Genomic DNA, 26,643 nt, shown 5'->3' with positions numbered 1-26,643 from the left:
GTGGGTACCCCAGTAGGGGTAAGTATGGAAGCCTTCGAGAGGGTAAAGGACTGTTAGTTGTGTGTGTCAAACCACACGATGGATGTGACGCTGATAGTCCTAGATATGGCCAATTTTGACGTCATCTTAGGGATGGAATGGTTAGCTAAAAACCATGCATCCATCGATTGCTTCAACAAGGAGGTGGTGTTCAGACCTCCTGGTCAACCAAGCTTCAAGTTCAAGGGGACCAGGGAGGGAATAGTCTCGAGGATGGTCTCGGCATTAAAGGCAAGTAAGATGTTATCTCAGGGTGCTTGGGGGATATTAGCTCATGTGGTGGAATTAGGGCGAACTGAGGCGAGCATTAACTCAGTGCCAGTAGTGAGAGAATTTGTGGACGTGTTCCCAGAAGATCTCCCGGGCCTACCCCCAGAGCATGAGATGGAATTCGAAATTGTACTTGAGCCAGGAACAACCCCTATATCCAGAGCCCCATACAGAATGGCCCCTGCTGAACTAAAGGAACTAAAGTTGCAACTTCAAGAGCTACTAAGCAAAGGCTTTATACGACCAAGTGTGTCTCCTTGGGGAGCCCCAATGATATTTGTGAAGAAGAATGACGGCTCTATGCGCTTATGCATGGACTATCGGGAACTTAACAAAGTGACAATTAAAAACAAGTATCCTTTGCCTCGAATCGACGACCTGTTCGACCAGTTGCAAGGAGCAGTTGTGTTCTCAAAGATTGATTTATGGTCAGGCTAACATCAGTTAAGGATTAAGGAGAGTGATATCTCAAAGACAGCCTTTCGCACGAGGTATGGACATTACAAGTTTAGGGTAATGTCGTTTGGCTTAACCAACGCTCCAGCAGCATTTATGGGGCTGATGAACAAAGTGTTTAGAGAGTTTTTAGACAACTTCATGATCGTCTTCATCGATGATATCCTGGTGTACTCCAAGACGGGGGAACAACACGAGGAACATCTCCGGAAAGTGCTGACCACTCCGAGAACGAACAAGTTGTTTGCAAAGTTCTCCAAGTGTGAATTCTGGGCAGAACAGGTGGGATTTCTTGGGCATGTAGTTTTAAGCATGGGAATCACCGTAGACCCAACAAAGATTGAAGCGGTGACGAATTGGCCTCGCCCGACCACAGTGACGGAAGTACGAAGTTTCCTTGGACTAGTAGGGTATTATCGGCGGTTTGTGCAGGATTTCGCGAAGATCGCCACCCCCCTCACTGAGTTAACCAAGAAAGGAAAGTCGTTCACCTGGAATGATCAGTGTGAGGTTAGTTTCAAAGAACTCAAACAGAGGTTAGTATCTGACGCGGTACTCACTATATCGTCAGGAGATGGAGGCTTTGTAGTATACAGCGATGCTTCAAAAAGGGGGTTAGGATGTGTCCTTATGCAACGTGGGAAGGTTATTGCCTATGTTTCACGTCAACTAAAAGAATACGAGCGAAACTATCCCACCCACGACCTAGAACTCGCAGCAGTGGTATTTGCATTGAAGATTTGGAGACACTACCTTTATAGAGAAAGGACCCAAATTTTCACTGACCACAAGAGCCTTAAATACTTCTTTACTCAGAAGGAGTTGAACGTGAGACAACGCAGGTGGTTGGAGTTGGTTAAAGATTATGATGTGGAGATACTCTATCACCCGGGAAAGGCGAATGTGGTAGCTGATGCGTTGAGCCAAAAATTAGCACACACGTCTGCCCTAATCACTACACAAAAAGCGATCCAGCAGGATCTAGAACGCGCCGAGGTAGCAGTGGCCATGGGGGAAGTCGCCGCTCAATTGGCCCAGTTAACGATACAACCAACCTTGAGGCAACGTCTTATTGATAAACAGCATGGTGATCCGGATTTGGTTGGAAAAAGACGTTTGATAGATGCTAATCAGACAGAGGAGTTTTCATTGACAGCTGATGGGGGGGCTCTTGTACCATGGGCGGTTGTGTGTGCCAAATGAAGAAGAACTAAAGGTAGAAATCCTAGCCGAGGCTCACCACTCGCCATTCGCCCTGCATCCTGGCAGTACCAAGATGTATCAGGATTTGAAACGACATTATTGGTGGCGGAATATGAAACGTGATGTGGCCGAGTTCGTGAGCAAGTGTCTGGTTTGTCAACAAGTCAAAGCCCCAAGGCAGAAGCTGGCGGGGCTATTATAACCACTTAGTGTACCTGAATGGAAGTGGGAGAACATCGCCATGGACTTTATCGTGGGATTACCGAGGACGGCCAAAGGCTACACAGTTATATGGGTTGTGGTTGATAGGCTCACAAAGTCAGCCCACTTCCTCCCAGGGAAGTCCACTTATTCCGTGGATAAATGGGCTCAGTTGTACTTGAAAGAGGTAACAAGATTGCACGGGGTACCGGTATCCATTGTGTCAGATAGGGATCCCTGTTTCACATCAAAGTTTTGGAAAAGCCTTCAGTAAGCGTTGGGTACACGGCTAGAGTTTAGTACAGCATTCCACCCACAGACGGATGGGCAAACTGAACGTTTAAACCAGATTCTAGAGGATATGTTACGGGCCTATATGTTGGACTTTGCCGGTAGCTGGGACACACACTTGCATCTCATAGAGTTCTCTTATAACGACAGTTATCAAGCGACGTTGGGTATGGCACCTTTCGAGGCCTTATACAGGAAGAAGTGTCGATCCCGATTGTGTTGGGACGAAGTGGGAGAACGCAAGCTGTTGGGCCCCAATTTAGTGCAAACAACTAATGAGGCTATCAAGAAAATAAAGGCTAGAATGCGTACGGCACAAAGCAGGAAAAAGAGCTATGCAGATGTGAGACGAAGAGATTTGGAATTTGAGGTGGGAGACAAAGTATTCTTTAAGGTGGCTCTCATGAAAGGCGTTCTTAGGTTCGGGCGCAAAGGGAAGTTAAACACACGCTTCATTGGACCATTTGAGATCTTGGAGCGAGTGGGACAAGTAGCTTACCGGTTGGCCCTACCACCTATACTCTCAGGAGTCCACAATGTGTTCCATGTATCGATGTTGCGACTATACATATCTGACCCATCACATGTGATAGATTTCAAACCTCTACGGTTGGATGAGAGTTTGAACTACGAGGAGGAACCAGTGCAAATTGTGGATAGAGAAGTGAAAACCTTACGTAATCGAGAGATCGCGTTGGTCAAGGTATTATGGCGGAATCACCAGCTGGAAGAAGCCACTTGGGAACGAGAGGAAATGATGAGCAGATACCCTGAGCTCTTTAGAGCGGAAAGTAAGTAGTGCAAGCCTTATGTATTTAAGTGAAGCTTTCGAGGACGAAAGTTTCTTTTTGGGGGGAATATTGTAAGGCCCACGTTTTGGGCCCACGACAAAAGAAAATAATAAAATAAAATAAATAAATAAACCTAGGGTTCAGTAGGAGGAAAACCCATTACCCTAGCCGCTACCTGCCCGCTCTTTTCCTTCTTTTTTTTGTTTCACGTTTCTCCCTTCAGCCACAGCCCCACAACCGATTGCTTCGACATCGTTCCGCGCCCCTTCTCATATTAGACAACATCCGCCCAACACCACATCGCCGCCGCAAGGGAACGACATCGTCGTTGCCAAAACCGACCTCAAGAGGGTTAGACGTAGCAAAGGTTCAACGCCTGCGAAGGAGGAAGGCTCGATTCGAGGGGAATCGGATCGTCGTTGGTTAGGAAACACCAAGAACGCAGCTTCTCAGGTAAGGGACTCGCCTATTGAAAATAAATGTTTTGTTTTCTTTGAAAATGGGTGGAATGGAATCGTCTATGGGCTAGGTGCTGGGTAACACGTTGCCGGGAACAATCTGATCTTTGTGTGTAATGTTATGCAACCTGGTTGACATGTATCTTGATTGCTATGTATTCTGATTGTCCTATGTTCTGATTGGCGTATGTTTTGATTGTCGTATGTTCTGATTGCTGCATATTCTGATGGTTGTGTAATCAGATGGTTGTGTATTCGGAATGTTGTGTATTCGGATCGTAGGGTAATATGGTTAGGTTGGGCAGTCTGACGATATATGTCAATTGTCGACATAATGGGCTTGTAGGTAGACATGAGTAAGGGTTGTGGTAATAGTTACTGGCTGTGTGTTTCGGGTAACTAGCCACCACTAGTCACCTTTGGGGTGATTACAAAAAAAAGGACTATCCAATAATGGTTACACGCTGTGTGTATCGAGTAACCAGCTGTTGATAGTCAATGGGAGGAAATAAGGAGGTTAGGTCCTCGTGGAAATGGTTACACGCTGTGTGTATCGGGTAACCAGTCGTTGATAGTCAATGGGAGGAAATAAGGAGGTGAGGTCCTCGTGACAATGGTTACACGATGTGTGTTTCGGGTAACCAACTAGGAGTATCCTCTTTAAGGATTGAAAGTGGTGGTGGCAATAATCACCTGCTGCGTGTTTTGGCTAATCGCCTTATGACGATTCATATCTTGACCCCCAATAGGGGAGTTCCTTACTGAGTATTTTTATACTCACCCTGTTTTTTTTTTTTTAAATGATTTTTCAGGCGAAGCTGTGGCACGGAGGTGACGAGTAGGATGCCAAAGTCAGTCATGGGGCGATTCAAGAATGTTTATGTTTTTTGTTTGTAGTCTCATTTTTGTGGGAGAGAGTTTCTACTCTTTTGTAATAATTTAAACTATGATGTGGACGCCTAGTTTGTGGCAGCTAGGCGGCCAACATCAGTCTTTCTTTGATTTAAATTTCCTCCTTGTTTTAAATAGTTTTAGGTGGCATTGTTTTGCTAAATTTTAAAGGGGTACCCCGCACGTGATTTTTAATAAAATTCTGCATGATTTTCATCCTTTTTCCAAATAAATTGCATTATCTTTCATAATGACCCTAACCGCTACCGTCAGGATAAGTCGGGTCGTTACACCACCAGTACCAAATCTTAATAAAACCATTCTTCAAGTAATTCAAGGTATGATGGAAATGATGATGGAAGATAGACAAGAAAGAAGGGCACAACAACAAAGACAAGAACGAACATTACAAGAAGATGAAGGTATAGTAGTACAAGAAAGACAAGTTGAAGGTAGATGGAGAGGAAGAAATAACCATGCAACTATTATGCAACCTAGAAGGATGGAAAGAGTACATGAAGATAGAGATGGGGGAGTTAAACTCATAATCCCACCCTTTTGTGTAACGGCAGATTCTAAGGCATACTTGCAATGGGAAAGAAAGACAGAGCATGTGTTTGATTTCAACACCTATAGTGAAAATAAGAAGATGAAACTTGCTATTGCCGAATTTACCAATCATGGTGGTGATTGGTACCAACATCTCAAATCCGAGAGAAGAAGAAAATAGGAGGATCCAATAGAGACATGGGAAGAACTTAAAGAAGCCATGAGAAAAAGGTATGTTCCAAAACATTAGGAAAGAAATTTGAAAACTAAATTGCAAGGATGTTAGAGAAGAAGAAGAAGATACCATGTCTAGATTCCTTGGAGGTTTGAATCGAGAAATTGATCATCTTGTTGACAGAAATCCACTACCATATCTGGAAGACATGTATCATTATGCTCTCAAAATTGAAGACCAATTGAAGGAAGAAAAAGAGCATTCAAAAAGGTACACATCACGAACTAACACCTTTTCAAATTCTAAAACTTGGAACAAGGATAGTTTTGTGAATAGAAATAAATCAATGTCACCAAAAGAAAAGTTTGTGGCTGCTAAAAGAGTGGAGGCTGAGAGTTCCAATGGTAAAAAGAATGAAGCTTCAAAGATGGTAAAGGAGAAGTCTAGTTCTATTCGATGTTGGAAGTGCAAAGGGTTTGGACACATGAGCAAAGAGTGTGTTAATAAAAAAGTTATGGTGATAAGGAATGGTATACTTGATTTAGATGATAAATGTGAGGATCATGATTCACAGCTTGTGGAAGAAATCGCAACATATGATGATGAGTATGTTGAAGAAGGTAATTCTATATCTTTGATCACAAGAAGGGTACTCAATGTTCAAATCAAGGAAGAGAAATTTGAAGATCAAAGGGAAAAATTGTTCCACACAAGATGTTTGATCAAAGGAAACCCATGTAGCTTGGTGATTGATAGTGGAAGTTGCACAAATGTGGTAAGCAGCTTCCTTGTAAAAAGACTTCAACTTTTTGTTCATCCCCATCCAAAACCATACAAACGTCATTGGTTAACAAACAAAGAAGAAATTAAGGTCAACTCCCAAGCTCTTATTTCTTTACTCTTGGAAGATGTAAAGATGAAGTTCTTTGTGATGTCGTACCAATGCATGTGGGGGACATCTTATTCGGTCGACCTTGGCAATATGATAGAAAGATAACATTTGATGGTTTGATGAACAAGTACACTTTTACTTTCGTTGTCTCCGTATGGAGTACAATGTGACCAATTGAAATTAGAGAAGAAAAGAAAAGAATATGAAGAACAACAGTGGAGAGAAGAAACTAAGGTAAAGGTGAGAAAAAAAAAAGTGAAAAACAAATTTATATTCAGTTCTTGTCTGGAAAGAACGAAGAATTTGATTTGAGGACAAATCCTTTAAAAGAAAGGGGGGATGATATGAATCCAACAACTGATCACTTCCATGTACCCGAACGAGCAATTACAAGAAATAATACAAAGAAGATTCAAGAATCAAATCACAAAAATAATGGAGGGGCTGACATTTAAAAGTAATTAAAAGACTTGTCTTTGGTAGTTGAACTACCAAGTAAGACAATTTATGAATTACCTTATTTTCTTCAAATTTGTATTTAATAGCATTTATTAGCATTTGGTGTCTAACTTATATTTTATTAATGTTATCTTTTGGGCCTATTTAAAGGCATGTAATATTCATGTTTGGATGTTTTTGGTTGAATATAGAAAAAAGAAACTTTGTGTTTTCTTGATACCTTTTTGGTGTTATTCCTTTTCAAATCCTTCATTAGGTTTGATGTTTAAACCGATTCATTGAATTAGTTTTGATCAAGCTAATTCTGGAGTGAATTGTCTTGGTATCTAAGAGTCAGCATCATAGATTCCAAGTTTGATCTAAGAATCATTCATCTTCCAACTAGCTCTTGGTTGGAATCAATCCATTAAGTTAGCTTTCTCTGTGAATGTTTTGCAAGGATTGTAGGACCTCTAGCGTTGCAAATTCCAGCATTGTAGGCACTTATGACCTCTAGGGAGGCTCTATATTGTACTTTGTTCTAGGGGAGGATTGTTGTGTTGGCTTTTTGGCTCTTAATCTCAATAATTAATTAATTGATGTTTTGATAGCTCTAATTCAAGGAAATAGTTGAGAAAGGTTTATTCAAATTTCCAAGAGGTGGTTGAGGAGTGGAGAAGGTCGAGTTTGACCAAACCACTATAAAACTACAGTGTTATATTTTCTAACTCTTTCCTATTTAATTTCGAAATAGTTATTATGATTTAATGCATGTTCTAAGTTTTTTTTATATTTGTTTATTGTTCTTTCTTGAACTATTTTATTGTATTAATTATCATCTTCTACTTATTTAAAACACATTCATAACTAGAAAAATTAATCACGTTTAAATACTTTATTGTAAAAACCCTATTCACACCTCTAGGGTTGCCATACTGATACAACAATGGAGTCCCATATTAGCTAATTTAGGGAATGATCATAGATTATAGGTAAGGAATAATCTTCATTGGTATGGGGCCTTTTGGGAATGTCTTCATTGGTATAGTGTCATCAGAGTTATAAATGTTAGGTTGAATGGCATTGTAACCTCTATGGGCCACGACCATATATATATGTATATATATAGATGAGTACAGCGAGGATTACATGGTGGGCCTTGATCTACGGTAACAAACCACAAACTTAGAAGATGTAGCTCCAAGAATAGAAGATTCTCCTACTATGTATAGATATAACCTCTTTTACGTTTAACACCCCCCTCAATCCGAACGATGTACTACTAAGTTCAAATTGCACAGAAAACTGCTAAAAGAAAGAGCTGGCAGTGAATTTGTCATGGCGGCGAGCTAATCCTTGGAAGATATGAGCCGCACATTAAGCTTACCTGTCGATACTCGTTCAAGAACGAAGTGATAATCAATCTCAATATGCTTCGTCCGTCGATGAATGATTGGATTGGCAGACAAATAGGTGCTCGTGCTAGCGAAATTCCGAGCTCACGCAAGAGGATTTGGATCCTGATTAATTCGGCAGTGGCATCAGCAATCGCCTTGTATTCAGCTACCATACTAGAACGAGAAACTGTTGATTGTTTCCTTGAACTCTAGGAGATAAAATTGTCACCAAAGAAGATCACATAGCCTACAGTGCTTCGACGGTCATCAGGATTCCCAAACCAATCAGCATTCGAGAAAGCACTAAGCAAATCAGTGCTGGATTTTGTAAAACACAAGCCTATATCAATAGTGTCATATAGATAACGGAGAATTCGTTTGACTGTCACCGAATGTACAGAAGTCTGGGAGGACATGAAATGGCCCACTCTGTTGACACAGAATGAGATATCAGGACGTGTCAGAGACAAATATTGGAGAGCACCAACGACACGTCGATAGCGAGTTGTATCCTCAGACGAGAGATTTTCACCATCATCCAATAACAACTTCTCACTAGGAAGCATAGGCGTGGGCACACCTTTGAAGGTGAGCATATTGGTTCTGGACAATAAATCTTGAATGGATTTTTGTTGTGTCAGAGTACCATTGGAAGTATGACGGACCCCAATCCCAAGAAAATAACTCAAAGTGCCAAGATCCTTGACGACAAAATTATCCCAAAGCTGTGTAAGAAGTTTCTCAGTAACCAAAGAAGATGAGCTGATGATAATAATTTCATCAAAATAGATGAGGATATACATCTGAATGCTCGTCTTGTTAAAAATGAAAAGAGAGACATCAACCTTTGAAGGTGTAAAACCCAGCTCTAATAGTTTAGAGCTAAGTCAAGAAAACCAGGCACGGAGAGCTTGTTTGAGGCCATAAAGTGACTTATCCAGCTTGCAAAGATAACTAGGATGTTGAGAATCTACAAATCCAGGGGGGTGCTTCATATAAACATCTACATTAAGAAGGCCATGAAGAAAAACATTCTGAATATCAATCTGCCGAATAGCCCAACCATGAGAAACAACAAAAGATAATAAGAGACGAATGGTAGTGGGTTTAACAACTAAACTAAAGATATCATCATAATCAATGCCATACTGCTGTTAAAATCCAATAGTAACCAGACGTGCTTTGTAGCGATCAATAGAGCCATCTGGCTTTTGCTTGAGTTTAAAAATTAAAGCAATCAATAACGTTAAGACCAGCACGAGGAGGAACTAAGTGCAATGTCTTATTTTGGAGAAGTGCCTAAAATTCATCATTCATTGCCTGACGCCAGAGGGAATGCTCCATAGCAGTAATATGTGAAGTAGGTTCAGAGGCAGAAGACCGAACTACAGAATATGTTATTGTTCCATCTGTATGCACCTTGGGTTGCTTGATATTGTGCTTAAATCGAGTACATATGGATGAGAAGTAGGTGCAGGATCCATAGTGGAGGGGACAGCCGTACCAGCCGTTGTGAGGGAAGCAGTCGGTTGACCAGCAGTCGAGGACTCGACTGGGCGTTGCACACTCTGAGGCGAGCCAGGAGACCTGTTCCTAGGATCAGAGCCTAGAGAATTTGGGTGGGGCCCAGGAAATGCGGGAATATCATCTGTTGGTGGAGGATCCGAGGCCCCAATCATTGGCGGAACAACCATTGCCGATTCATGCGGCACCAATGTGGAGGATTGCTGCGGCAATCTCGAAGTTGATGTGGGCACGGACTTTCTGCATCCAAAGAGTTAGAGCATATATATGCATATGATCATTCTCCAAATTAGTACTGCTGTTACCTAAATGCAAGGTGCGCAAATCAGGGACATTGTGCGTCAGCTGCAAGGTTGGGGAAGAACTAGGTGTGGCTCTCTTGAACGGAAAAACATTCTCATCAAATATGACGTCTTTAGAAATATAGACACAACTAGAATTGATGTCAAGGCACTTATACCCTTTATGTAAAGAACTGTAGCGTGGAAAGACACATTCCTTGGATTTGTTATAAGGGCGAAGATGAGGCCAACAAGCACACCTAAATTTTTTTTAATAAGGAGTAATTTGGTGAGTATGAAAAAAACGCTCTAAGGGACATTTCATATTGATGACACGAGTAGGAAGACGATAGATGAGATATGTGGCTGTAAGAAATGCGTCATTCTGAAATTTAATAAGTACATCAGCATAAGCTAGAAAGGTTAGGTGCTTGCGTACAGTAGACCCATTTTGTTGATACGTGTGAGGGCACAAACCACGATGAGCAATTCCACGGAAACGAAAGAATATGTTATGAATATCTGGTTCCTCATCCTAATCAGACTGGACACACTTGATTTTAGTATCCAGGAGGCGCTCAACATGAGCTTGGAATTGCAAAAGTTTACGAGGAGCTTCTGAACGATCATGCATCAAATAGATCCACAAAAATTTACTAAAATCATCAATGAATCTGATGTAATACTTAAAGCCCCAGAACGATGGAGGTGCAGGACCCAAACATTTGAAAAAATCAGTTCTAAAGGTAACGAAGAACGATGAAAAGAACTAGTGTATGGTAACTGACGACTTTTTGATAATAGACACATTTCAAACTGACAAAGGTGACTCACTAGCACGCAAAATATTATTAAGACGCAAAATTGACTTCACTACTTGGGATGAAGAATGTCCAAGACGTGCATGTCATTGGGCGTGAGTACTAGATCTGCTCACTAAGGTGTGCTTCAGATCATCAACATCAAATGGCTTGATAGGACAAACAAGACTCACACCTCCCGTCTAGAAGACTTTTCCTCGACCGTCGATCCTTAATAGAAAAATGCCAAGGATGGTATTCAAAGAATACGTCATATCACGAGAAAATTTTTGAACAGTAAGAAGATGTTTGGAAATTTCAGGAACATGCAAAATATTACGCAATCCAAGAGGATGAGCAGTAGTATTTATTCAAGAATGACCAATATGCAAAATCCGCAAACCAGCTTCATTGCCAACTTGAACTCGTTCACCACCATGGAGCGTTCACGCACAACGAGACAATCCAGGCCACTAGTGATATGATCAATGGCGTCTGTGATGTTGTACCAATTTAGATCAATCTTGTAGGAGGAAGTAGCCGCTAGTGCCGCAGAAGGAGGTCATCTTGATAGGACTCATCCATCCTATACCAGCAGCGAATGACAGTATTCCCCACTTTGCCGCAGATTAGGGAGGAAGGATGAGCAGAAGGATCACGACCAGCAAGACGAAAGGGTGTGCCACCTCGAAAACGCCCACGACCACGATCCCTACGCCCACGGTTCTTCTACTGACCACCACGACTAGCATAATTGGCAAAAGATCCAAGATTTGACTGAAGTTCAACCTTGATAGGACTCATCCATCCTATACCAACAGCGAATGATAGTATTCCCCACTTTGCCTCAGATTTGGCAAGAAGGATGAGCTGAAGGATCACGACGATTACCAGCAAGACGAAAGGGTATGCCACCTCGAGAACGCCCACGACCATGATCCCTACGCCCACAGTTCTTCTACTGACCACCATGACTAGCATAATTGGCCGAAGATCCAAGATTTAACTGAAGTTCAACCTTGTGTTGTAGTTAACGAGCTTCAAACGCTATTAGATGTGCAAACACCTCATCAAGAATGAGAGCTTCACTCTTGGTAGTTATCAAGGTGACGAAGGGATCATAGTCAGAGCCAAGAATAGCGAGCAGATACGTGATCACGTCATAATCCCGCAAGGTACAGCCAACGGCTGCCAGCTCGGTGGCTAGCCCTTTGATCTTGCGAAAATAATCTATAGCAGACAAATCGCGTTTCTTGGATATAGCGAGCTCAACACAGATCTGAATAGTGCAAGCACAATTTGACGAAGAAAACATCCGCTGCAGGGTATCACACGTGATAAGAATCACGGTGTTCCAAATGGACCTATTGTCGAGAAGATTAAAAAAATGTCATGAAGATTCAAAAACATATGTCAACAACAGAATTCGAACCTACGCGCGAAGAGCTCAACTAATTTCAAACCTGTCGCATTAACCACTCAAACACATCAACATTTGTTAGAAAAAACTAGGTTTAAGGTTTAATGATAAGCGCCTACAATGCTGTTATTTGCAAAGCTAGAGGTCCTTCTAGAATCCTTGCAAAACGTTCACAGAGAAAGCTAACTTAACGGATTGATTCCAACCAAGAGCTAGTTAGAAGCTGAATGACTCTTAGATCGAACTTGGAATCTATGATGGTCACTCTTAGATACAAAGACAATTCACTCCAGAATTAGCTTGATCAAAAATAATTCAATGAATCGGTTTAAACATCAAACCTAAAGCAAGGTTTGAAAAAGAATAACACCAAAAGGGTATCAAGAAAACACAAAAGGTTTTGTCTGTATTCAACAATTCGTTCAAACATGAATATTACATGCCTTTAAATAGGCCCAAAAGATAACCCTAACATTATAAGGTTTAGCCACCAACTACAAATCAGTAATAAATGCTATTAAATACAAATTGAAGAAAATAAGGCATTCATACAAACTATTAATAAATGCTATTAAATATAAATTGAAGAAAATAAGACAATTTATAAATTGTCTTAATTGGTAATTCAACTACCAATGGTAAGTCTTCTAATCACTTTCCAATGTCAGCCACTCCATTATTTTCTTGATTTGATAATTGAATCTTCTTTGTATTGCTTCTTGTAATTGCTCGTTCGGGTACATGAAAGTGATTAGTTGTTGGATTCATATCATTTAATTTCATAAATTATGTAAAAGTCAAATAGTCAATTTGACTTATTCTTTGTGGAGATTAAAGGGATCGGGAATAAATCCCGTCCACGAGCATCTCGAATAAATCTCGTCCACAAACATCTTTTGTTGGGAGACTATAAATACCCACAATATGTTATGTAAAATTCAGATTCATGGATGAATGTAATTCAGATCTCAAATTGAGACGTTTCCCATAGAAATCCGAGCATCATATTTGCCATTTCTAAGTTTCAAGAAATTCTTGTGGTAGAATTTCACCCGAGCCATTCAATCAAGCCTTAATCAAGTTAGATTGTAGAGTGACTCAATTTAGAACAAGGTTTCCAAATCTTGCTTCTAGATCTTTGATCGTAAAAGGTAATCTAATTCTAGCCTTATCTCTTGGTTGATCCAATCAAGCCTTAATCAAGTTAGATTGTGGAGTGACTCAATTTTCAATCATGCCTTGATCAACTTAGATTGTGGAGTGACTAAATTTTCAATCAAGCCTTGATCAAGTTAGATTGTGGAGTGACTCAATTTAAAACAAGGTTTCCAAATCTTGCTTCTAGATCTTTGATCGTAAAAGGTAATCTAATTCTAGCCTTATCTCTTGGTTGATTCAATCAAGCCTTGATCAAGTTAGATTGTGGAGTGACTCAATTTTCAATCATGCCTTGATCAACTTGGATTGTGGAGTGACTAAATTTTCAATCAAGCCTTGATCAAGTTAGATTGTGGAGTGACTCAATTTAGAACAAGGTTTCCAAATCTTGCTTCTAGATCTTTGATCGTAAAAGGTAATCTAATTCTAGCCTTATCTCTTGGTTGATTCAATCAAGCCTTGATCAAGTTAGATTGTGGAGTGACTCAATTTTCAATCATGCCTTGATCAACTTGGATTGTGGAGTGACTAAATTTTCAATCAAGCCTTGATCAAGTTAGATTGTGGAGTGACTCAATTTAGAACAAGGTTTCCAAATCTTGCTTCTAGATCTTTGATCGTAAAAGGTAATCTAATTCTAGCCTTATCTCTTGGTTGATTCAATCAAGCCTTGATCAAGTTAGATTGTGGAGTGACTCAATTTTCCTTCATGCCTTGATCAACTTAGATTGTGGAGTGACTAAATTTTTAATCAAGCATTGATCAACTTAGATTGTGGAGTGACTCAATTTAGAACAAGGTTTCCAAATCTTGCTTTTAGATCTTTGATCGTAAAAGGTAATCTAATTCTAGCTTATCTCTTGGTTGATTCAATCAAGCCTTGATCAAGTTAGATTGTGGAGTGACTCAATTTTCAATCCTTATCTCTTGGTTGATTCAATCAAGCCTTGATCAAGTTAGATTGTGGAGTGACTCAATTTTCAATCATGCCTTGATCAACTTAGATTGTGGAGTGACTAAATTTTCAATCAAGACTTGATCAAGTTAGATTGTGGAGTGACTCAATTTAGAACAAGGTTTCCAAATCTTGTGGAGTGATTCAATTTAGAACAAGGTTTCCAAATCTTACTTCTACATCTTTGATCGTAAAAGGTAATCTAATTCTAGCCTTATCTCTTGGTTGATCCACTAATTCTAGCCTTATCTCTTGTTTGATCCACTAATTCTAGCCTTATCTCTTGGTTGATCCAAATTTCGTATAAGGAGATCGTAAAAGGTAATCTGATTCTAGCCTTATCTCTTGGTTGATCTAAATTTCGTCTAAGGAGGTGTTCCAAATTTCGTATAAGGAGATCGTAAAAGGTAATCTGATTCTAGCCTTATCTCTTGGTTGATCTAAATTTCGTCTAAGGAGGTGTTCAAAATTTCGTATAAGGAGATCGTAAAAGGTAATCTAATTCTAGCCTTATCTCTTGGTTGATCCAAATTTCGTATAAGGAGGTAATAATTACTTTGATTCAAAGGTTCTTGCTTCAACAAAAGCTTGAAAGATTCAAAAAGTATGTTAATAACAGAATTCGAACCTACGTGCGGAGAGCTGAATTGATTTCAAACCTGTCGCATTAACCACTCAAGCACATCATTTGTTAGAAAGAATTATTTTTAATTTCATAAATTATGTAAAATTTAAATGGTCAATTTGACTTATTCTTTTGCGAAGATTAAAGGGATCGGGAAAAAATCCAGTCCACAAACGTCTTTTGTTGGGAGACTATAAATACCCACAATATGTTATGTAAAATGGAGATTCGTGGATGAATGTAATTCAGATCTCAAATTGAGACGTTTCCCTTAGAAATCCGAGCATCATATTTGTCATTTCTAAGTTTCAAGCAATTCTTGTGGTAGAATTGCACCTGAGCCATTAAATCAAGCCTTGATCAAGTTAGATTGTGGAGTGACACAATGTAGAACAAGATTCCAAATCTTGCTTCTAGATCTTCTATCATAAGAGGTAATCTAATTTTAACCTATCTCTTGGTTGATCCAAATTTCGTATAAGGAGGTGTTAATTACTTTTATTCAAGGGTTCTTGCTAAAACAAAAGCTTGGATCGTTGGGCTAAGGATTAGGGTTGTCTTATCACCACGTCTCCTTGGACGTAGTACCGACAACCACATCGTGAAGAATCTTCTCAGACATGCAGGAGAGAAGGCCGCTAAGGACATGTTAATCCTAATCATACCATGAATCATAGGCCGGATTAGAGACCAGGTCAGCACCAGCAATGGTTAGCTAGTAACCACTCCACAAGTTTGGTTGAATGGCACGGTGACCTATATGGGTCACCACCCCATGTATTTATAGATGTGTATAATGAAGATTACATGGTTGGCCTTGATCTATGGTAACAAACCAGGAAATCATAGATTCTCCTTGATCCATGGTAACAAACAAAGAAATCATAGATTCTCCTTGATCCAGGGTAACAAACCAGGAAATCATAGATTCTCCTTGATCCAGGGTAACAAACCAGGAAATCATAGATTCTTCTTGATCCAGGGTAACAAACCAAGAAATCATAGATTCTATCTAATCCAGGATAAAAACCAGTAAACCAGTAAATTATATTTTTATGTATAGATATGGACTATTCAACGTTTAACACCCCCTCAATCTCGACGATGTATAAAGTTTAAATTGCGCCTAAAACTGCTAAAACAAGGAGCTGACAGTGGCTTTGTCATGATATGGACGAGATAATCCTTAGAAGATATGAGTCGCACATCAAACTGACGAGTCAATACTCGTTCACGAACGAAGTGATAATAAACCTCAACATGCTTCGTTTGTCGATGAAAGATTGGATTGGTGGACCTCAACATGATATCGACGAGGTGGCACCAATGTTGTCACACCACAAGGTAGGCGCTCACGCTTGCGAAATCCCAAGCTCACGCAAGAGGACTTGGATCTAGATTAATTAGGCAGTGGAATTAGCAACCGCCTTGTATTCGATCTCCGTATTAGAACGAGAAACTGTCGATTGTTTCCTTGAACTCCAGGAGATAAGATTGTCACAAAAGAAGATCACATAGCCTCAAGTGCTTCAATGGTCATCAAGATTCCCGGCCCAATCAGCATCTGAGAAGGCACTCAACAAATCAGTGCTGGACTTTGTAAGATACAAGCCCATATCAATAGAGTCATGTAAATAACGGAGAATTCATTTGACCACCACCCAATGTACAAAAGTCGGGGAGGACATGCACTAGCACACTATGTTGACACAAAAAGATATATCAGGACCAATGACACTCCGATAGCGAGTAGTATCCTCACGCAAGAGCTTTTCACCACCATCCAATAACAACTTCTCACTAGAAAGCATATGTGTGGGCACACCTTTGGAGGCGAGCATATTGGTTATAGAAAATAAATCTTGAATGTATTTATGTTGTGTCAGAACAAGTTCATTGAAAGTATGACAGACTCAATCTCAAGAAAATAACTCAAAATATCAAGATCCTTGACAGCAAAATCATTCTGAAGCTGTGTAAGAAGTTTTTCAGTAGCCATAGAAGATGAGCTGATGATAATAATGTCATCAACATAGATGAGGATATACATCTAAATGCCCATCTTGTTAAAAATAAAAAAGAGAGATATCGGCCTTTGAAGGTATAAAATCCAGCTGTAATAGTTTGGAGCTAAGGCGAGAAAACTAGGCACGCGGAGCTTTTTTGAGGCCATAAAACGACTTATCCAGCTTGCAGAGATAACTAGGATGTTGAGAATCTACAAATTCAGGGGCACTTGATATAAATATCTTCATTAAGAAAAGCATAATGATATGAACCAAGAGACATCAATCATACAATATGCTTCAATGAAGATGTGAAGAAAATATTGTTGAAATTATCAAAAGATATTTCAATTCATGCCACATTGGAGAAGAATGAAGTTTCATGTTATAAATTTTGGGTGGATTACAATTTAGATTTATTGTATTTCATTAATGTATTTTAAGACTTTTAATTTACTTTAGGTTACAATTACATAATGGTTAATTATGGCCATTAAGTATGAATGTTACAACTCTTAGAATGCCTTTAGTAGTTTCATTTTGAGGTTATATAAAGCCATGTATGTTGTATTTGCAGGGAGACTTGGAAAATATAGTAAAAGAAGCATTTGTGGTTTTCTTTAGCTAATTGCTAAGTTTCTTTGCAATTCTATGTAGTTTAGGTTGCATGTAGAATCATTCAAGCTCGACATGATCAATCTTGCTTGTGGAGTGATTCGAATCTCAAACAAGTGTTCTTCACCTCCTTTTGAAATGTTTTGATCAAATATGCATGCTTCACGCACATAAATATTAGAAAATCATCACCTTCTTTCCTTCACCTCCTTTTGAAATGTTTTGATCAAATCTACATGCTTCACTCACATAAATATTAGAAGGAAATTAGCAAGAATAGGAAACGCTTCACTCACAAAAATATTATAAGGAAATTAGCAGGAATAGGAAGCAAATGAAGTGTATTAAATCCATAAACTACTTTCTTAAAGAATAAGTCAGCAGCATGCTTTGCATCATCCATAAATCTATCTGCCACATGCTTCATCTTCGGCCAACAAAAGTGTTTATGCAACATCTTATAAACTTTATTAATCCTAAGATGTCCCATTAAGGCACCACCATATGCTTCTCTCAAAAACAAATCTTTTATAGAGCATTTAGAAATACGAAGCATACTCTTAGTAATTAAAAATTTATGAAACACAGAATAATCATCCACCACTTTTTTTGCAAGACAAGATACATAAATAGTTCTAAAGTCATGGTCATCTCTATATAATTCAATAATATACTCAACTCCAAGAATTTTTGCAGTAAGAGAAGTAAAGAGATCATACCTTTTAGACAACACATGAGCTACTGTATTATCCTTACCTTGCTAATACTTGATGACATACGAAAATGTTTCAATAAATTTCACCCACTTTGCATGTCTACGGTTCAGTTTTCTTTGACCCTTCACATACTTCAAGCTTTCATGATCAAAATGGATCACAAATTCTCTAGGCCATATGAACTAAAGCAAATAATTCTTTATCATAGGTAGTATATTTCAATGTTGGCTCATTTAGTTTTTCACTGAAATATATTAAGTGCTTTCCATCTTGATAAACGCCAACAATGCTGGAATTTTTAAAGCTAGAGATCCTTCTAGAATCCTTGCAAAACCTTCACAGAGAAAGCTAACTTAACGGATTGATTCCAACCAAGAGCTGGTTAGAAGATGAATGACTCTTAGATCAAACTTGGAATCTATGATGGTCACTCTTAGATACCAAGACAATTCACTCCAGAATTAGCTTGATCAAAACTAATTCAATGAATCAGTTTAAACATCAAACCTAAAACAAGGTTTGAAAAGGAATAACACCAAAAAGGTATCAAGAAAAGTTTTTTTTTTTTTATATTCAACAAAAAAACATCCAAACATGAATATTACATGCCTTTAAATAAGCTCAAAAGATAACCCTAATAAAATAAAGTTCAGCCATCAACCACTAATAAATGTTAATAAATGCTATTAAATACAAATTGAAGAAAATAAGGTAATTCATAAATTGTCTTAATTAGTAGTAAAACTACCAAAGGCAAGTATTTTAATTACTTTCCAATGTCAGCTACTCCATTATCTTCTTGATTTGATATGCTAATGCTATGAAGATTTTTGGGCTCAAAAATATTTGTTTCAACTTGTACACTAGCTAGCTTTTGAAGATGCAATGTATAGGCCTCTCGAATCTTCTTAACCTTGCTTCTTGTAATTGGTCATTCGGGTACATGCAAAGGGTCAGCAGTTGAATTCATATCACATCTTGAATTAAAACAACACTTATGCCCAAACCACATACATCACATTCAATTTCAATAGTTTTATCAAAGCTAGCCAAAACAAATAATGGTTTGCTTAATTTCTTCCTAAGGAAATTGGATGCATTCTCTTGCATTTCTCCCCATTTAAAAACAACATTCTTTTTCACTAAGTCATTCAATAGTTCAGTTATGGTTCTAAAATCATTTATAAATCTCTTATAAAGGTTAGCTAACTCATGAAAACTCCAAAATTTACGTGCACTTTTTGGTGTTGGCAAATCCATAATGAATTTAACTTTGTCTCTATCTAAAGCTACTCTACTTTTACCAACTATGAAGCCAATAGAGCGAACTTTTTCCATGCAAAAACCACCCTAATTAAGATTAAATTTATGTTTTCTATGTGTAATCAAAACTAATTTAACATGCTCACATGCTCAAGCAAAATCTTCAAATAAATTATAATATCATCAATATAAACAACAACCTGTTTTCTCATATATTTTCTCAAAACATTATATATTAAGCGTATAGGTGTACTAGGAGCATTAGTTAACCTAAAAGGCATAACAAGCCATTCATACAATCCAAACATAATATTGAAAGTTGTTTTCCATTCTTCTCCTACGTACATTCTAATTTGATGATAGCCAGATTTCAAAATAATTTTTATAAATAGACACGAATCATGCAATAAATCAAGCATATCGTCTAACCTAGGAATAGGATGTCGATACTTTACCGTGATTTTGTTGATGACTCTATTATCCATGCATATGCACCAAGTTTCATCTTTCTTTGGCACCAATAAGTCTTGTATAGAACACAGACTCAAACTTTCTCATACATAACCCTTCTCCATGAGCTCCTCCACTTGCCTTTGAATTTCTTTTATCTCAGTTGGATTGACCCGATAAGCTGACTTATAATGAATGACAGTCCTTGGAATGAAGTCTATTTTATGTTCAGTACCTCTAATGGGAGGTATTTCTTGATCTTGAAACATGTTTTCAAATTCCTATAAAAGAGATTGAAAAACATTAGGCAAAGCCAAGTTGTTATAGTTAGAGACCAAAAATCCTCCATTGTACATAAGTACAAAGATCGATTTTTATGAAAACCTTCTCGCCTCTCCAACTATAGCCAAATAATTATCTCTCTTCCTTTTTTCTTCAATTTCATCTCTTTTTTCATTTTTCTTTTTTTCTCTTTGATTTTTCTCTCTTTTTTCACTCAACTCTTGTTTTTCTTTTAACTCTTTTTCCTCGAACTCTTTCTTTATTTCCTCCAACTTTAATTGATCAGCAAATACATTTGCAGAACTCAAAGGTACAAGAGTGGTTTTTCTACCATCTTTGACAAAAGAATACCTATTCAAATAGCCATCATACATAACCCTCCTGTCAAATTGCCATGGTCGGCCAAGCAATATGTCTCCAGCATGCATTGGTAACACATCACAAAGAACTTCATCTTTATATTTTCCCAAAGTAAAAGATATTAAAGCTTGGGAAAATACCTTCATTGTTCCACTATCATTGAGCCATTAGAGCTTGTAAAGTTTAGGATGATCTTGAGTTGGAATTTGCAACCTTTTGATCAACATGGTACTTACAACATTGGTGCAACTTCCACTATCAATGACAAGACTACAAACATTCCCCTTGACTAAACACCACGTGTGGAACAGGTTGTCTCTTTGATTATCAACATCATTCTCCGTAACTTGTGTTTTAACAAGTCTTCTTGTAATAAGTGCCAAATGAATACCATCTTCCAGTTTCTCCTCATTCTTTTGGATTTCTAAAACTAGATCATTGATCTCCCCTCCATTTTCCTCGTCTTGGTTCATGATTGTACAAATAGTAGTGAAATATATTTAGGACTTCAGACACTCAACTCATTGATTTTACACTCAAGGAAAGTCATGTTTATACACACAAAGGTAGGCTGTTTGGGAAAGTGACTAAATTATGATCAAGGTAGGCTAATATATGGGTAAAGCAATTCTAATAGTAGCAAGCTATTCAAGGCAATCAAGATCAGTTAATTATGAAATAACAACAAAATAAAAGAAGAAGTGAACAAACAAATAGGAGACACAGATATTTTGGGATAGAATTGCACACTGAAAAATAAAATAAAAAATTCAAAAAGGAAAGGACGTGAAGATTTTAAGAACGATCTAACTCTCTTTTTACAGAATTCGGGAAATTTAGAAGTTATCTTCAAGCATAGATTATGAGAGAAAAAAAATATCAAACACAACGGTTCTAGATTTAGATGGATTTAAAAAAAGATGTGAATCGAAGTTTAGTTGATCTTCAAATAAACATGCAAATGATCTATAAAAAAATGATAAAGATCGTTTATAATCACAATCGTAAGAACAAATATGATAAGATTTGTTTTTTTTTTCATGATCTAAACGTGATATTTAGGAAGAAAATGAGAACGAAGTAAACAATTGATGAATAATGGCGGAAATGACAGCAAGAAAATAAATGGACAAATTTAGAGAGAAGATAAACAATAGCAGAAATGAAAGATAAAATCAATTCTAGAGTCGGCCACAAAGATGTAAACCTAGGCTCTGATACCAAACTGATAAGGCAACCCTAGTCCTCAGCCCAATGATCCAAGCGTTTGTTGAAGCAAGAACCTTTGAATCAAAGTAATTAACACCTCCTTATACGAAATTTGGATCAACCAAGAGATAAGGCTAGAATTAGATTACCTCTTACGATCGAAGATCGCAAGATTTGGAAACCTTGTTCTAAATTGAGTCACTCCACAATCTAACTTGATCAAGGCTTGATTGAATGGTTCGGGTGAAATTCTACCACAAGAATTGCTTGAAACTTAGAAATGACAAATATGATGCTCTGATTTCTAAGGGAAACTTCTCAATTTGAGATCTGAATTACATTCATCAACGAATCTCCATTTTACATAACATATTGTGGGTATTTATAGTCTCCCAACAAAAGACGTTTGTGGACGGGATTTATTCCCGATCCCCTTTAATCTCCACAAAGAATAAGTCAAATTGACCATTTGACTTTTACATAATTTATCAAATTAAACATAATTCTTTTTAACAAAAGTTGATGTGCTTGAGTGGCAAATGTGATAAGTTTGAAATTAATTGAGCTCTCCACGTGTAGGTTTGAAGTCTGTTGTTGACATATTTCTTTTGAATCTTCATGACATTTTTTGAATCTTCCTGGCAATAGGTTCATTTGGAACACCGTGATTCTTATCAGACATGATCGATCTTGCTTGTGGATCGAATCTCAAACAATGTTCTTGTCTTGAGATGTTTGATCAACCGGTAATCTTACTCCCCTTGTAGTGATTTCCACATATCACATGAAGAAAAGAATTTTGAATATCAATATGCCAAATAGCTTAATCACGAGAAATAGCGAAAGGTAATAAGAGTCGAATGGTAGTGGGCTCAACAACTGGACTAAAGATATCATCATAATCAACGCCATACTACTATTTAAACTCTTTAACAACTAGGCGTGCTTTGTAGCGATCAATAGCCATCTGGCTTTTGGTTAAGTTTGAAAACCCATTTGCAATCAATAACATTAAGACTAGCACGATGAGGAACTAAGTGCTATGTCTTATTTTTTAGAAGTGCCTGAAATTCATCATTCATTGTCTGACGCAAGAGGGGATGCTCCATAGTAGTAATATGTGAAGTAGGTTTAGAGGCAGAAGACCGAACCACAAATTATGTTACTGTTCCATCTGTAAGTACCTTGGGTTTCTTGATATTGTGCTTCAATCAAGTACCATATGGATGAGTAGTAGATGCAGGATCCACAATAGAGGGGAAAGTCGTACCAACCGTTCTAAGGGGAGCAACCAATGCTACAGCAGTTGGCCGATCCAAGGCCGAGGATCCGACCAGGCATTGCGCAATAAAATCTGCAGGCGCAGGATCCGAGGCCCCAATCATTGGCAGAACAACCAATGCCGATTCGCACGACAGCAATGCAAAGGATTGCGCGGGAATCCCGAAACTAATCTGGGCACCATATTTTTTTGCATCCAAAGAGTTAGTAGGCACAAATATATGCATATGATCATTCTACAAATTAGTACTGCTGTTACCCAAACGTAAGGTGCATAAATTAGGGGCATTGGGTGGGGCTCTCTTGAATGGAAAAACATTGCCATCATATATGACATCTCTAGAAATATAGTGATATGGGAAATCAACCCAAGGGGAGTAAGATTCGGGTTACCTTGTTGATCGAATATCTCAAGACAAGAACATTGTTTGAGATTCGAATCACTCCACAAGCAAGATCGATCATGTCTAGCTCGAATGATTCTTGTTGATCAAATATCTTAAACACTTGTTTGAGATTCGAATCACTCCACAAGCAAGATTGATCATGTCGAGCTTGAATGATTCTACATGCAACCTAAACTACATAGAATTGCAAAGAAACTTAGCCATTGGCTAAAGAAAAGCACAAATGCTTCTTTTGATATATCTTCTAAGTCTTATTACAAATACAACATAGATGGCTTTATATAGCCTCAAAATGAAACTATTAAAGGCATTCCAAAAGTTGTAACATTCACACTTTATGGCCATAATTAGCCATTATGTAAATGTAACCGAAATTAAATAAAAAGTCTTAAAACACAATAACTCTAAATTATAACCCACCCAAAATTTACAACAATCAAACTTTATTCTTCTTCAATGTAGCATGAATTGAAACATCTTTTGATAATTTTGACAACCTTTTCTTCACATCTTCATTGAAGCATATTGTATGATTGATGTCTCTTGGTTCATATCATTCTCCACTTCTTCAAGAGGATTCGTCCTCGAATCTATTTGTGAAACTTTGCTGCAAAAAATAAGTTATGGAAATACAAAGGACCTCACAACACTCTCTCACGTGTATACACTCAAGGAATTTTAGGCCACTCTGTTTGCACTCATTTACACAAATGAAGCTCTCATTCTCACCTCTCAAAATTTTAAATAGAGCAAAGATTGAATTTTGAACTTTGGGTCGATTAAAAACTAAAAAGATGAAAATAAATAAAAATCAAATTGAGAAGAAACGCAAAGGAAACATATATCCGATCTTGAGCCTGAAGCTCTGATACCAAATGATAAGATAAGGAATCAATACAAGGGGAATAAGATTCGGATTACCTTGTTGATCGAATATCTCAAGCCAAGAACACTTTGTTTGAGATTCGAATCACTCCAGAAGCAAGATCGATCATGTCTAGCTTCAATGATTCTTGTTGATCAAATATCTCAAGACAAGAACACTTGTTTGAGATTCGAATCACTCCACAAGCAAGATTGATCATGTCGAGCTTGAATGATTCTACATGCAACCTAAACTACATAGAGTTGCAAAGAAACTTAGCCATTGGCTAAAGAAAAGCACAAATGCTTCTTTTGATATATCTTCTAAGTCTTATTACAAATACAACATAGATGGCTTTATATAGCCTCAAAATGAAACTATTAAAGGCATTCCAAAAGTTGTAACATTCACACTTTATGGCCATAATTAGCCATTATGTAAATGTAACCGAAATTAAATAAAAAGTCTTAAAATACAATAACTCTAAATTATAACCCACCCAAAATTTACAACAATCAAACTTTATTCTTCTTCAATGTAGCATGAATTGAAACATCTTTTGATAATTTTGACAACCTTTTCTTCACATCTTCATTGAAGCATATTGTATGATTGATGTCTCTTGGTTCATATCATTCTCCACTTCTTCAAGAGGATTCGTCCTCGAATCTATTTGTGAAACTTTGCTGCAAAAAATAAGTTATGGAAATACAAAGGACCTCACAACACTCTCTCACGTGTATACACTCAAGGAATTTTAGGCCACTCTGTTTGCACTCATTTACACAAATGAAGCTCTCATTCTCACCTCTCAAAATTTTAAATAGAGCAAAGATTGAATTTTGAACTTTGGGTCGATTAAAAACTAAAAAGATGAAAATAAATAAAAATCAAATTGAGAAGAAACGCAAAGGAAACATATATCCGATCTTGAGCCTGAAGCTCTGATACCAAATGATAAGATAAGGAATCAATACAAGGGGAATAAGATTCGGATTACCTTGTTGATCGAATATCTCAAGCCAAGAACACTTTGTTTGAGATTCGAATCACTCCAGAAGCAAGATCGATCATGTCTAGCTTCAATGATTCTTGTTGATCAAATATCTCAAGACAAAAACACTTGTTTGAGATTCGAATCACTCCACAAGCAAGATTGATCATGTCGAGCTTGAATGATTCTACATGCAACCTAAACTACATAGAATTGCAAAGAAACTTAGCCATTGGCTAAAGAAAACCACAAATGTTTCTTTTACTATATTTTCCAAGTCTCCCTGCAAATACAACATACATGGCTTTATATAACCTCAAAATGAAACTACTAAAGGCATTCTAAGAGTTGTAACATTCATACTTAATGGCCATAATTAACCATTATGTAATTGTAACCTAAAGTAAATTAAAAGTCTTAAAATACATTAATGAAATACAATAAATCTAAATTGTAATCCACCCAAAATTTATAACATGAAACTTCATTCTTCTCAAATATGGCATGAATTGAAATATCTTTTGATAATTTCAACAATATTTTCTTCACATCTTCATTTAAGCATATTGTATGATTGATGTCTCTTGGTTCATATCATATAGACACGACCAAAATCGGCGTCAAGACACTTATACCCTTTATGTAAAGAACTATAGTCTAGAAAGACACATTCCCTTGATCGAAAAGAGAGCTTTTGTTTGTTAAAAGGGCAAAGATGAGGCCAACAAGCACACCCAAAAACTTTTAATAAGGAGTAATTTGGTGGGGTATGAAAAAGATGCTCTGAGGGGCATTTGTTCTTGATGACACCAGTAGAAAGATGATTGATGAGATATGTGGCGGTAAGAAATGCGTCATCCCGAAATTTAATAAGTACATCAGCATGAGCTATAAAGGTTAGGCCAGTTTCAATAATATGATGATGCTTGCGTTCATCAGACCCATTTTATTGGTGCATGTGAGGGCACGAGACACGATGAGCAATTCCAAGGGAACAAAAGAATGTGTTATGAATTTTTTGATATTCCCCACCCAATCAAACTGGATGCACTTGATTTTAGTATCTAGGAGGCGCTCAACATGAGCTTGGTCATGCAAAAGTATACGAGGAGCTTCTGTACGATCATGCATCAAATAGATCCACGAAAATTTACTGAAATCATCAATGAAGCTAATATAATCAATTCCAAAGATGGAAGTGCAGGGCCCCGAACATTCAAAAAAATCAATTCCAAAGGTGACGAAGACCTATGAAAAGTATTAGTGTATGGTAACTGATGACTTTTTGCTAACTGACACGCATTACAAACTGGCAAAGGAGACTCACTAGCACATGAAATATTATTGAGACACAAAAGTGACTTTACTACTTGAGATGAAG

Source organism: Cucurbita moschata, unplaced genomic scaffold, assembly GCF_002738365.1.
Source record: "Cucurbita moschata cultivar Rifu unplaced genomic scaffold, Cmos_1.0 Cmo_Scf00055, whole genome shotgun sequence".
NCBI lineage: Eukaryota > Viridiplantae > Streptophyta > Magnoliopsida > Cucurbitales > Cucurbitaceae > Cucurbita > Cucurbita moschata.
Note: the sequence above shows the minus strand (reverse complement) of the source record.